At 44.7% G+C, this 11,609-nt stretch overlaps 1 pseudogene; it reads left to right on the top strand.

The window, feature by feature from the left end:
• Positions 1-6,315: 6,315 nt before the first annotated feature.
• LOC103071753 (tubulin alpha-1C chain pseudogene) lies at positions 6,316-7,643 on the top strand (annotated as a pseudogene).
• Positions 7,644-11,609: the final 3,966 nt, after the last annotated feature.

Raw genomic sequence — 11,609 nt, 5'->3', positions numbered from 1 at the left:
GGGAACATATGTGTATGTATAACTGATTCACTCTGTTATAAAGCAGAAACTAACACACCATTGTAAAGCAATTATACCCCAATAAAGATGTTAAAAAAATAAAAAATAAATAAAAAATAAAAAAAAATGAAATGCTGGGCTTCCCTGGTGGCGCAGTGGTTAAGAATCTGCCTGTCAACGCAAGGGACGTGGGTTCGAACCCCAGTCGAGGAAGATCCCACACGCCGCGGAGCAACTGAGCCCATGCGCCACAACTACTGAGCCTGTGCCCTAGAGCCCGTGAGCCACAACTACTGAAGCCCGCGTTCCTAGAGCCCGTGCTGCACAACAAGAGAAGCCACCGCAATGAGAAGCCCGCACACTGCAACGAAGAGTAGCCCCCGATAGCCGCAACTAGGGAAAGCCTGCACACAGCAACAAAGACCCAATGCAGCCAAAAATAAAATAAATTTATTTTTTGAAAAATATTTAGGAATAAATTTCACAAAAGATATGCAAGACCTCTACACTGAAAATCTCCAAAATATTGCTGAGAGAAATTAAAGAAGACCTAAATAAATGGGGAAATATACCTGTTAATATACAGGAAGATACAATATTGTTAAGATGCCACTTCTCTCTAAATTGGGATTCAGTGCAATCTCGATCATAATCCTGCCAGGCTCTTTAATAGAGATTGAGAAACTGATTCTAAAATTTACATGTAAATGAAAAGGATAATAAAATAGCCAGATAATTCTTGAAAAAGAAAGAACAAAGTTGGAGTACAGGCTGATACTACCCATCTCCATAACTTACTATAAAGTATGGTAATCAAAACAATGTGGTAGCAGCATAAAATACACAAGTAAATAAACAGAATCGAGCTGAGAAGTCGATCCATGCTTACATGGTAAACTGATTTTCAACAACAGTTCCCAAGCAGTCCAATGGGAAAAGTCTTTCCAAGTGCTGCTGAAACAACTGAATATCCACATGGGGAAAAAAATGAAACCTTGACCTTTACCTCACACCTGCACAAAAGTCAGTGTGAAATAGGCCATAGAACTAAACATAAAGGGTAGAACTATAAAGCTTCTGAAATAAAACAGAACATTATACTTGTGGCTTAGGAGGAGGCAAAGGTTTCTTGAAAATGACAAGGAAAGCCATAACTATAAAGAAAAGAAAGTGAGGGACTTCTCTGGTGGTGCAGTGGTTAAGACTCTGCATTCCCAATGCAGGGGGCTCAGGTTCAATCTCTGGTCAGGAAACTAGATCCCACATGCATGCTGCAGCTAAGGAGGCTGCCTGCTGCAACTAAGACCTGGTGCAACCAAATAAAAACAAATAAATAAATAAATAGTTTTTAAAAAAAGAAAATAACGTGATAAATTAGACTTCATCAAAATTAAAACTCTGTTCATCAAAAGACACTATTAAAATTTAACAGATAAACCATAGACCAGGAGAAGGTATTCTCAAAACTAATATTTGACATAAGACTCATAATTAGAATAGGTAACGAATTCTTACAATTCTTACAACTCAGTTTAAGAAAGGTCAAAAAATCCAATCAAATAATGGGCAAAAATTTTTTTTTTTTCCGGTACGCGGGCCTCTCACTGCTGTGGCCTCTTGCGTTGCGGAGCACAGGCTCCGGACGCGCAGGCTCAGCGGCCATGGCTCATGGGCCCAGCCGCTCCGCGGCACGTGGGATTTTCCCGGACCGGGGCACAAACCCGCGTCCCCGGCATCGGCAGGCGGACTCCCAACCACTGCGCCACCAAGGAAACCCTGCTTCTACTTTCTTTAAGTTTGCCCTATCACTCTTTCAATAGCTTCATGAGGAAAAAGCTTAATTTATTTATTTCTAGATCTTGTTGTTTTTAAATAATGCATATAAGGTTATAAATTTTCCTTTAACTTAATCTCACAGGTTCACATCTGTAGTACCTCCCCAGTCCTTCAGTACAAATATTTTGTCATTTCTGCTATAGTTCCTGTTTAACTCATGTGCATTTGAGAATTCCGTTTTAAGTTTCCAAATATTTAGATTCTATCAAGTCTTTTTATTGCTTATTTCTGATGTAATTATTTCAATATAACCAGATAATATGTTTTATATAACTTAGATTCTCAAAATTATGACTTCTTGGTTATAAGATTATAAGTTCTGGGGATGTAATGTCCAGTATGGTAACTATCGTGTATTTGAAAGTCATTAAGAGAGTAAATCTTAAAAGTTCTCATTGGGAATTCTCTGGTGGTCCAGTGGTTAAGACGCTGAGTTTCTAGTGCAGGGGGCGTGGGTTTGATCCTTGGTCGGGGAAATAAGATCCCTCATGCCATGTGGCCAAAAAAAAAAAATTTCTCATTACAAGAAAGAAAATGTGTAACTATGTGTAATAATGGATATTAACTAAACTTGTGATAATCATTCACAATATATACATATATCAACTCATTTTGTTGTATACCTAAAACTAATACAATGTTATATGTCAGTTATACCTAAATTTAAAGAATTATGACTTCTTTAAGTTAAGATTTTCTTTGTGACCTAGTACCTGGAGTGGGAGTAGGGTTATGGTAATATTTGAGATTTGAATTGGATACTATCGGAGTTTTAAACAAATGGACTTTCAGTGACCAAATGTTATTAAATCTGCCCAAGATTTCATTAAAGGTCAAGAAAGAGATATTAGATTGAAAACAGTGACAGGAAAAAATAAAATTTCTTCACACTTACGCCTCCCATGGAACGAAGACTGCTCAATAAGCCAGTTACAGTAGGTCCTTAATACATGCTTGCTGAAAAAAAAAAAAAAAAGATTTATCCAAGAGTGCACATCCTCCACAAATGGCTCTACATTCAGAATCTCTTTTGCCTAGCTCTCTCTAATTTAAGAGGCCTTTTTCTTTCTTTCTTTTTCTTTTTCTTCAAAATCCTGATCTCCTTTCATTCCCAGCTTAGTATAGTTTCTGGCTAAATTCACTTAGCTCTTAAAGAAGCATGTCTAGTTCTGAGGTCAAAGCTTTTCTTATTCTCAGGGTCCTCTGAGTTCCTAAGAAGATGCATTTTTCTTCTGACTGCTTAAGGAACAAGAAGCTCTACTTTTACTTTCTTCCGCAAGGAAGGATATGCTTTCTTAATATCTTCTCCTAAGGCTGTGCTGAAGAAAACCCAGCATGTCTGCAGCTCTGTACTAACAGGCCACTGGGTGTCAGTATTATAGTGGGGGTTAGGAAAAAAATGTCTGGGAAACCAGAGAGTGAGGGATAAAAAAAGTTTAAGGAAGTAACATAAAGTCTTAAGATCAATCATTTTTGACCAAAGCAGGTGAAAGGAACCATAGGAGGAGTCAGAAGAAAATGCAGGTGTCATCATCACAAATTTGAAAAAATTGCCCAAGGTGCTTAAATAAAACTGGTACAAAAGCATCCTTCCTTCCCTCTTTATTATTACCAAGGTATGGTCCAAAGTGAGCTGAAAGTCCACCGAGGGTGTCTCTCTACTGCCGGGGAGGCTCCTGCACTGGCTCTTCCCTTGTTTGCCAGGACTTCAAAATAAAACCCTAGAACTGAGCTCTCATCAGCCAGTCCCCAGGTTGTCCTGCTCTATAAGCCCTCAACCTTGGATCAATCCTGCACTCCCCCTGCTCTGCTTCCAGAACGTAGTGACAGCACTGATGGAGAAAAGTACAACCACGGGAATTAGTGTTTTCACAGATGTATGATTCTTACCTCATGAGGAGTCTCCATTCAGCTTGTCAATCCCTTTCCCTGTTTAAGAATCTCTCTCTCTCTCTCTCTCTCTCTCTCTCTCTCTCTCTCTCTCTTTCTCTCTCTCTCTCTCTTCCTCTCTTGGGCTACTATCCCAAACATTCTCCAGCTCTCTGTCTCTCCTAGCAGATGATCTCGCCCCACAGAGAATGTTGAGACCACAAACATTCAAGTCCTCACCTTCCCATCCGCCCCTCACAACTGTCCTGCTACCCATACAGGCTCATCTTCCTTCTCACCTATTCTCACCTCCAGCCCTACCAATGATAAGAAATAAAAGAGCCACCCTCCCATCTCCTCCAAGTGTCTCCCAGCACTTTGCTCCATGAATCAATCTCTGTATCTCTACAAACCCTTAATCCCAAGGTCACTAACATAACAGGATAGAGAAAAGTTGAATTCTGTTAGCAAATGGCATGAAACCATTTTCCTGTTGAGGATTTGTTAGAAGGATCAATGGATAAACCCACAGAGGTTGAAACTGAGACCTTACAGGGGCCTGACTGTGGGAGCATCACTCTGCTTTAGACAAGGAAAGTAGTTCCTTGCTCTAAAGAAAAAGGAGAGAGCTGGGGAGGGTGGCTGAGGAGCCATCCAGATGGCAGAAGGCGACGTGGTTTGCAGTGCAATCCCTCTCTGCAAGCACCTGCAGACTTCCTTTAAGTTTTTTAACTTATGGCATTTTTTAAAAAAATTAGTGTGATTGGATCATTGGAGGAAGGTGTGTATTCAGCAGGGGATGGCGATCCTAGAGGCTGTCTTAGAATTCCACCTACTGCACTCACCAATGCCAAAGTGAAAGCTTTGCTTATCTGCTGGTGCCTGACTTACGTCCTCCCCTATGTGACAGAGGATGTCACAAGCCTGCATCTGGCATTAATTAACTTATTTATTTTTGCTGTGTTGGGTCTTCGTTTCTGTGCGAGGGCTTTCTCTAGTTGTGGCAAGCGGGGGCCACTCTTCATCGCGGTGCACGGGCCTCTCACTATCGCGGCGTCTCTTGTTGCGGAGCACAGGCTCCAGACACGCGGGCTCAGTAGTTGTGGCTCACGGGCCTAGTTGCTCCGCGGCATGTGGGATCCTCCCAGACCAGGGCTCGAACCCGTGACCCCTGCATTGGCAGGCAGATTCTCAACCACTGCGCCACCAGGGAAGCCCTGACATTTTTGATTATATAGATTACTATTAACATGAATATATGTATCTCTTTAGAAACTGGGGAAAGGGCTAAGATTTCCACTGAGGTGACATGAGATGGACCTGAGACCACAGGTATAGGTGTGCAAGTGGACAGAAGCCTGAGGGAGCAAGCTCTCAGGTCACTGAAATCAGGGCAGGAAGCCCTTGACCGTGGCTTTGGACCAGGTTTACCTAAATCTCTCAGAGTCAGGGAGGTTTCAGCTGATGTTAACTTGTTCACGTTTCTCCCATTCTAAACAAAAGCCTCTTCTCCCTGAGCCCTTTGTAGCTCCTTTTCCCTTTCTACTTCTCTCTTTATCCAACCTTCTTGGAAGCATGGTCTGCATTTGTGATGGCAGCTTTAACATCTTCCATTAACTTCTCACCCCAGTGCCATCTGGAGACGGTTCTCACCGAGGTTGTAGATGGGTAACATTCTCAGTCCTTAACTCACAGGACATCTCTTCCCCAGGAGGCACCACTGATAACTTTCTTTGTATCTTCCATCACTTTCTGACCTTTCCTCTGGCCTTTGCCATGGGCTGCTCTTCCTCTTTGTAGCTTAAATGTTAGCATTGGCACCTGAGGGGCTGCAGTTCAACCAGCACCCAGAAGGATTCTTATGTTGCTCCATTAGGTGGGGGTGGAGAATCTGTTATATTGAATTTGACTACGGTTGAATCATAAAGTGCATGGTGTAAAAAAGGAAAAGAAGGGACTTCCCTGTGGTGCAGTGGTTAAGAATCAGCCTGCCAATGCAGGGGGCACAGGTTCGATCCCTGGTCCAGGAGGATCCCACATGCCGCGGAGCAACTAAGCCTGTGTGCCACAACTACTGAGCCCACGTGCCACAACTACTGAGCCCACGTGCCACAACTACTGAGCCCACGTGCCACAACTACTGAAGCCTGCGCGCCTGGAGACCGTGCTCCACAACAAGAGAAACCACCGCAATGAGAAGCCCATGCACAGCAACGAAGACCCAATGCAACCAAGATAAATTAATTAATCAATTGATTTTAAAAAAGAAAGGAGGGCTTCCCTGGTGGCACAGTGGTTGAGAGTCTGCCTACCGATGCAGGGAACACGGGTTCGTGCCCCGGTCCAGGAGGATCCCACGTGCCGCGGAGCGGCCGCGCCCGTGAGCCATGGCCGCTGAGCCTGCGCGTCCGGAGCCTGTGCTCCGCAAAAAAAAAATCTCTAAGTAAGAAAAGAAAGGAAAAGATTGTGGAACCCAGTAAGCGTTAGAGAAGGAGATCAAGAATATTCTTGAGAATACTTCTCCCCTGGACTCCTTGGTAGTCTGCCAGTTGGGGAGTTTTGTGGCCGTCCCCTCACGTCCTCCAGCCCCGCAGAACCCTACAAGTCTCAGTCATGCATGAGTGCATCTCCATCCACATTAGCCAGGCTGGTGTCCAGAACGGCAATGCCTGCTGGGAGCTCTACTGCCTGGAACATGATGGCCAGATGCCAACTGACAAGACTACTGGGGGAGGAGATGACACCTTCAACACCTTCTTCAGTGAGACACGTGCTGGCAAGCATGTGCCCAGGGCAGTGTTTGTAGACGTGGAACCCACAGTCATTGATGCAGTTTGCACTGGCACCTACTGCCAGCTCTTCCACCCTGAGCAGCTCATCACAGGCAAGGAAGGTGCTGCCAATAACTATGCCCTAGGTCACTACAACATTGGCAAGGAGATCATTGACCTCGTCTTGGACCGAATTTGGAAACTGGCTGACCAGTGCACAGGTCTTCAGGGCTTCTTGGTTTTCCACAGCTTTGGTGGGGGAACTCACTTCCCTGCTGATGGAACATCTCTCTGTCGATTATGGCAAGAAGTCCAAGCTGGAGTTCTCCATTTACCCACCCCCTCAGGTTTCCACAGCTGTAGTTGAGCCTTACAATTCCATCCTCACCACCCACACCACCCTGGAGCACTCTGACTGTGCCTTCATGGTAGACAATGAGGCCATCTATGACATGTCGTAGAAACCTCGATATTGAGCGCCCAACATACACTAATCTTAACCGCCTCAAGCCAGATTGTGTCCTCCATCACTGCTTCCCTGAGGTTTGATGGAGCCCTGAATGTTGATCTGACAGAATTCCAGACCAACCTGGTGCCCTATTCCTGCATCCACTTCCTTCTGGCCACGTATGCCCCTGTCATCTCTGCTGAGAAAGCCTACCATGAACAGCTTACTGTAGCAGAGATCACCAGCCAGCCACCCAGATGGTGAAATACAACACTCGCCATGGTAAATACACGGCTTGCTGCCTACTGTACCATGGCGATGTGGTTCCCAAAGATGTCAATGCTGCCATTGCCACCATCAAGACCAAGCGTACCATCCAGTTTGTGGACTGGTGCCCCACTGGCTTCAAAGTTGGTATTATTTAATAGCCTCCCACTGTGGTACCTGGTGGAGACCTGGCCAAAGTACAGCGAGCTCCATTAGGTGGGGGGTGGTGCATGCTGAGCAACACCACAGCCATCGCTCAGGCCTGGGCTCGCCTGGACCATAAGTTTGACCTGATGTATGCCAAGCGTGCCTTTGTTCACTGGTACGTGGGTGAGGGCATAGAGGAAGGAGAGTTTTCTGAGGCCTGTGGGGATGTGGCTGCCCTTGCGAAGGATGATGAGGAAGTTGCAGCCAATAGCGCTGAGGAAGAAGGTGAGGGTGAAGAATACTAACCTGTGTCTGCTGCAGTTTTACCCTCTTGTCTTGGGACTGTCTTATTTGTGTTCTGTGGAGCTGCCCATTGTGGCCCTATCTTGTCAATAAAAGTAATATTTCTAAAAAAAAAAAAAAGGATATTCTTGAGAATATTCTCAAGAATATTCTGAGAGTGAAAGGAACAGAGTAGGTATGGGAGCCAAATTGCAATTTGAGAGAAGGTGATATTGTGAGAGAGAAGATGCAAGTATTCAGATAGGAGGAATAATGTTATAAAAATGAAACTATATTTGTATAATTTAATAGAAGGTAAAATAGCTGCTAGACAAGAAAGACAAATGGGAAACACTGTGCTATACAAATTCTACTTGGAATGTGTTATGCAGCCATTTATCATAACCCATCAGGATCACTGAAATACAAATGGTGTTCTTTTTATTAGCTGTGGTTGTCTTCAGTGTCAAAAAACATTCAGATTGTGTTTGCATTACATCCTAACAGGAAAATCAATCAGTCCACTAGATGAGCATTAGCAATGGAGCACAGTAGAGCTTCCCAATGTACAATTTACCTGGTTTGTTGGACCAGATTTTCCTCCCTATATGACCCTTTTGTGGAAAGGTTTGTCCTTATTCAGCTTTCATTTGCATGACTACACTAGCGTTTCACTGCAATCCTATTTGTTCTCAGAATTTAGGGTAAAAAAGTTCCATCTTGGAATATGTTCAAGAAAATGAATCAGAGGAACTGCCAGAAGAACTGAATGACAACATTTTCACACCTGTTCTATAGCCCCATGCTGTCCAATATGGTAGCCATAGCCACATGTGGCTATTTAAATTTAAATGTAAATTAATGGAACCTTAATAAAATTAAAAATTCAGCTCCCCCCCCGCCACACACACACTCTCTCACCAGTCAAGGATTATGGTAATAGAATTAAAGCTTCTATGCCATATACCACTTCGTCCTCCATTCCCTAGTTTTAATTAATTTATTATCAGGTTTTCTTATTAAACTAATATGTGTAATTAAGATTCCCCCCTCAGGTATATATCAGTTGTCAATCACTGAATTAGCTACTAAGGGATGTTACAACATATCCTTCAGTAAAAAATAATTTGGATGCTGCGTCTCTCAGAAGCAGTTACATAGAGTTATGAATTCAGGAGACTCCTGCATATTTTGTTCAAATGACAAGATTGATATATTTAGCAAAACTTACAGTCCGTAAACAGAGTGCTAGCATATTTGTACTTACTGGACTCTTGTATGTCAGGTCCCAACTGTGCTAATGAGGAAAGTCATTTAACTTTCCTGACACTCAGTTTCTTCAGCTGTAAAAAGGGAATTATAATACTAGTGTCATGGAGTTTTTGGTAAAGATTAAATGAGATAATGCATAGAAAAGTATAGCCTTCATAGACATGAACAGGGAATGATTAACAGTAACCATCCTGGGTTTGCAAGTCAGGTAGAGTGTTAAAGATTTTAATGACTTCTGCACCTCGATCTAGGAATTGCTTTTCCCACCAAAGAACCAGAGGCTTGCAGAAAATCCTTCCTCTTCCCACGAAGAGTGCAGAGCAGAGACCTGATTCACAAAAAATCATTAGTGGAATGCATTTTGTGAGAATATGATTTTGTGAATTTAAAAAGCTGCCTGTAGGGCTTCCCTGGTGGCGCAGTGGTTGAGAGTCCGCCCCCCGATGCAGGGGACGTGGGTTCGTGACCCGGTCCGGGAAGATCCCACATGCCACGGAGTGGCTAGGCGCATGAGCCATGGCCCCTGAGCCTGCGCGTCCGGAGCCTGTGCTCCGCAAAGGGAGAGGCCACAACAGTGAGAGGCCCGCGTACCACAAAAAAAAAAAAAAACAAAAAAAAAACAGCCTGTCTTTACTTGAACTTTTGATATTTTGTTCATCATGGATTTTCTGCATTCATTTTAATTTTTTTAAATATTGCGTTAAAATATTATTGACTGTGATTATTGGGCTTTTTGATGCTCCCTTAAAATCTGTGCCTTAATGAGTATTTCACTGCTTTCATCTTGGCCCTGTGACTGAGAGATTATCATGAGCTTAGCTTGAATCCTTCTATGACTGGAGCCAAGAAAAGATGCTGGAGCTGAGGCTCTTAGGACCAAGGAAAGAGTCAAGGGAACGTCACCATCATGGTGGTGCTCTCCTTATCTCTCCCCTTCAATCTACAACCAGTACAACATCCACAACTCAACAAAGGTGCCTCTGCCCAACACACTAGGATGCCAGAGAATCCCACACATCTGTACATTTAAAGGTGGGTGGACTGGAACTTATAGAGGAGTGGAACCAGGGGAACAGCAGAGACCGTGCCTGCAATCCCAGCCCCCAGGGCACAAGCGCTGAACCGTAGCAGCTGAACCCGCAGCCACAGAGAACACAGTAACAGCAGGGGAGGCGGCACACACAACTCTGGCCTTCCAGCTACAGCACACAGCAGCACTTAGAGCCACAGGTAACTGGACAGCAGCGGCAACAGGGCCTCCTCCCTCCAGCCACTGAGGCACCCATGACTTCAGCCCTCCACCCCCCACCAGCAGCGGCAGTACCCATAAACCCAACAACCCTAGACGGGGCAGAGGTACGTGCAACCTCACCTTCTTCCACCCCCCCCTCCCCCCTCTCTGCATGTCAACAGAGCCTGCAACTCCAGAGATCCTGGACGCAGTGGAAGCACCTGCCATCCCAGTGCCTCAGGTGGCGAAGCCAGTGACACCAGCAGCAGCAAGGCACCAACGACCCCGGAGGCACAAGCGGCGACTAGGAGGGCACACCTCTGACAGGTGATGGTGGGTGGAAAGCGTTGACTCTCAAATAGGCACCGCAGGTAAGGAAAACCCAAAAATTGGGCTGTAGCACCACCTACTGGAAAGTAAAAGAAAGGCGTCTAATTTTTAACCTGTTGAATCATTACAATCATGTTTAAAGAAGAAAGGTGTTCGCTACTTCAAATGTGCCAGCAAAGGAATAACTGTGGTTCTTCATGGTGCTTAGTCAGTTATCAGTGTACCACAAAAATAAAATGACGATCTTCCAGAAACCAAACTTAAAGTCACTGAATATTGTGACATATCTGATAGAGAATTCAAAACAGCTGTCATGAAGAAACTCAGCAAGCTACAAGAAAACTCAAAGGCAGTTCAGTGAGCTCAGGAATAAAACTAATGAACAGAAGGAATACTCCACCAAAGTGATTGAAACTCTATAAAAGAACCAAACAGAAATCCTGGAGCTGAAGAGCCCAATAAACAAGATGAAAAATGCATTACAAAGCAGAAATAGAGCAGACAATATGGAAGAGAGAACTGGTGAGCTTGAAGACAGAAATCTAGAAATGATACAGGTAGAAGAGGAAAGAAAATTAAGATCTTAAAAAATGAGGAGGGGCTTCCCTGGTGGCACAGTTGTTGAGAGTCCACCTGCCGATGCGGGGGACGCGGGTTCGTGCCCCAGTCTGGGAGGATCCCACATGCCGCGGAGCGGCTGGGCCCGTGAGCCATGGCCGCTGAGCCTGCGCGTCCGGAGCCCGTGCTCCGCAAGCGGGAGAGGCCACAGCAGTGAGAGGCCCGCGTACAGCCAAAAAAAAAAAAGAGGAAATTCTACGGGAACTATCCAACTCTTTTAGGAAGGGCAATATTAGGATGATAGTTATCCAGGAGATGAGAGGGAGAAGGGTGCAGAGAGTTTGTTTAAAGAAATAATAGCTGAGAACTTCCCAAACCTGGAGAAGGAACTGGATATACAAGTCCATGAAGCTAAGAGAACACCTAATTACCTCGATGCAAAAAATCTTCTCCAGGGCTTCCCTGATGGCGCAGTGGTTAAGAGTCTGCTCTGCCGATGCAGGGGACGCGGGTTCGTACCCCGGTCAGGGAAGATCCCACATGCTGCGGAGCGGCTGCGCCCGTGAGCCATGGCCGCTGAGCCTGCGCGTCCGGAGCC

Source organism: Lipotes vexillifer, unplaced genomic scaffold (genome assembly GCF_000442215.2).
Source record: "Lipotes vexillifer unplaced genomic scaffold, Lipotes_vexillifer_v1.1 scaffold1643, whole genome shotgun sequence".
Classification (NCBI taxonomy): domain Eukaryota; kingdom Metazoa; phylum Chordata; class Mammalia; order Artiodactyla; family Lipotidae; genus Lipotes; species Lipotes vexillifer.
This window is presented reverse-complemented; position numbering and strand designations above follow the sequence as displayed.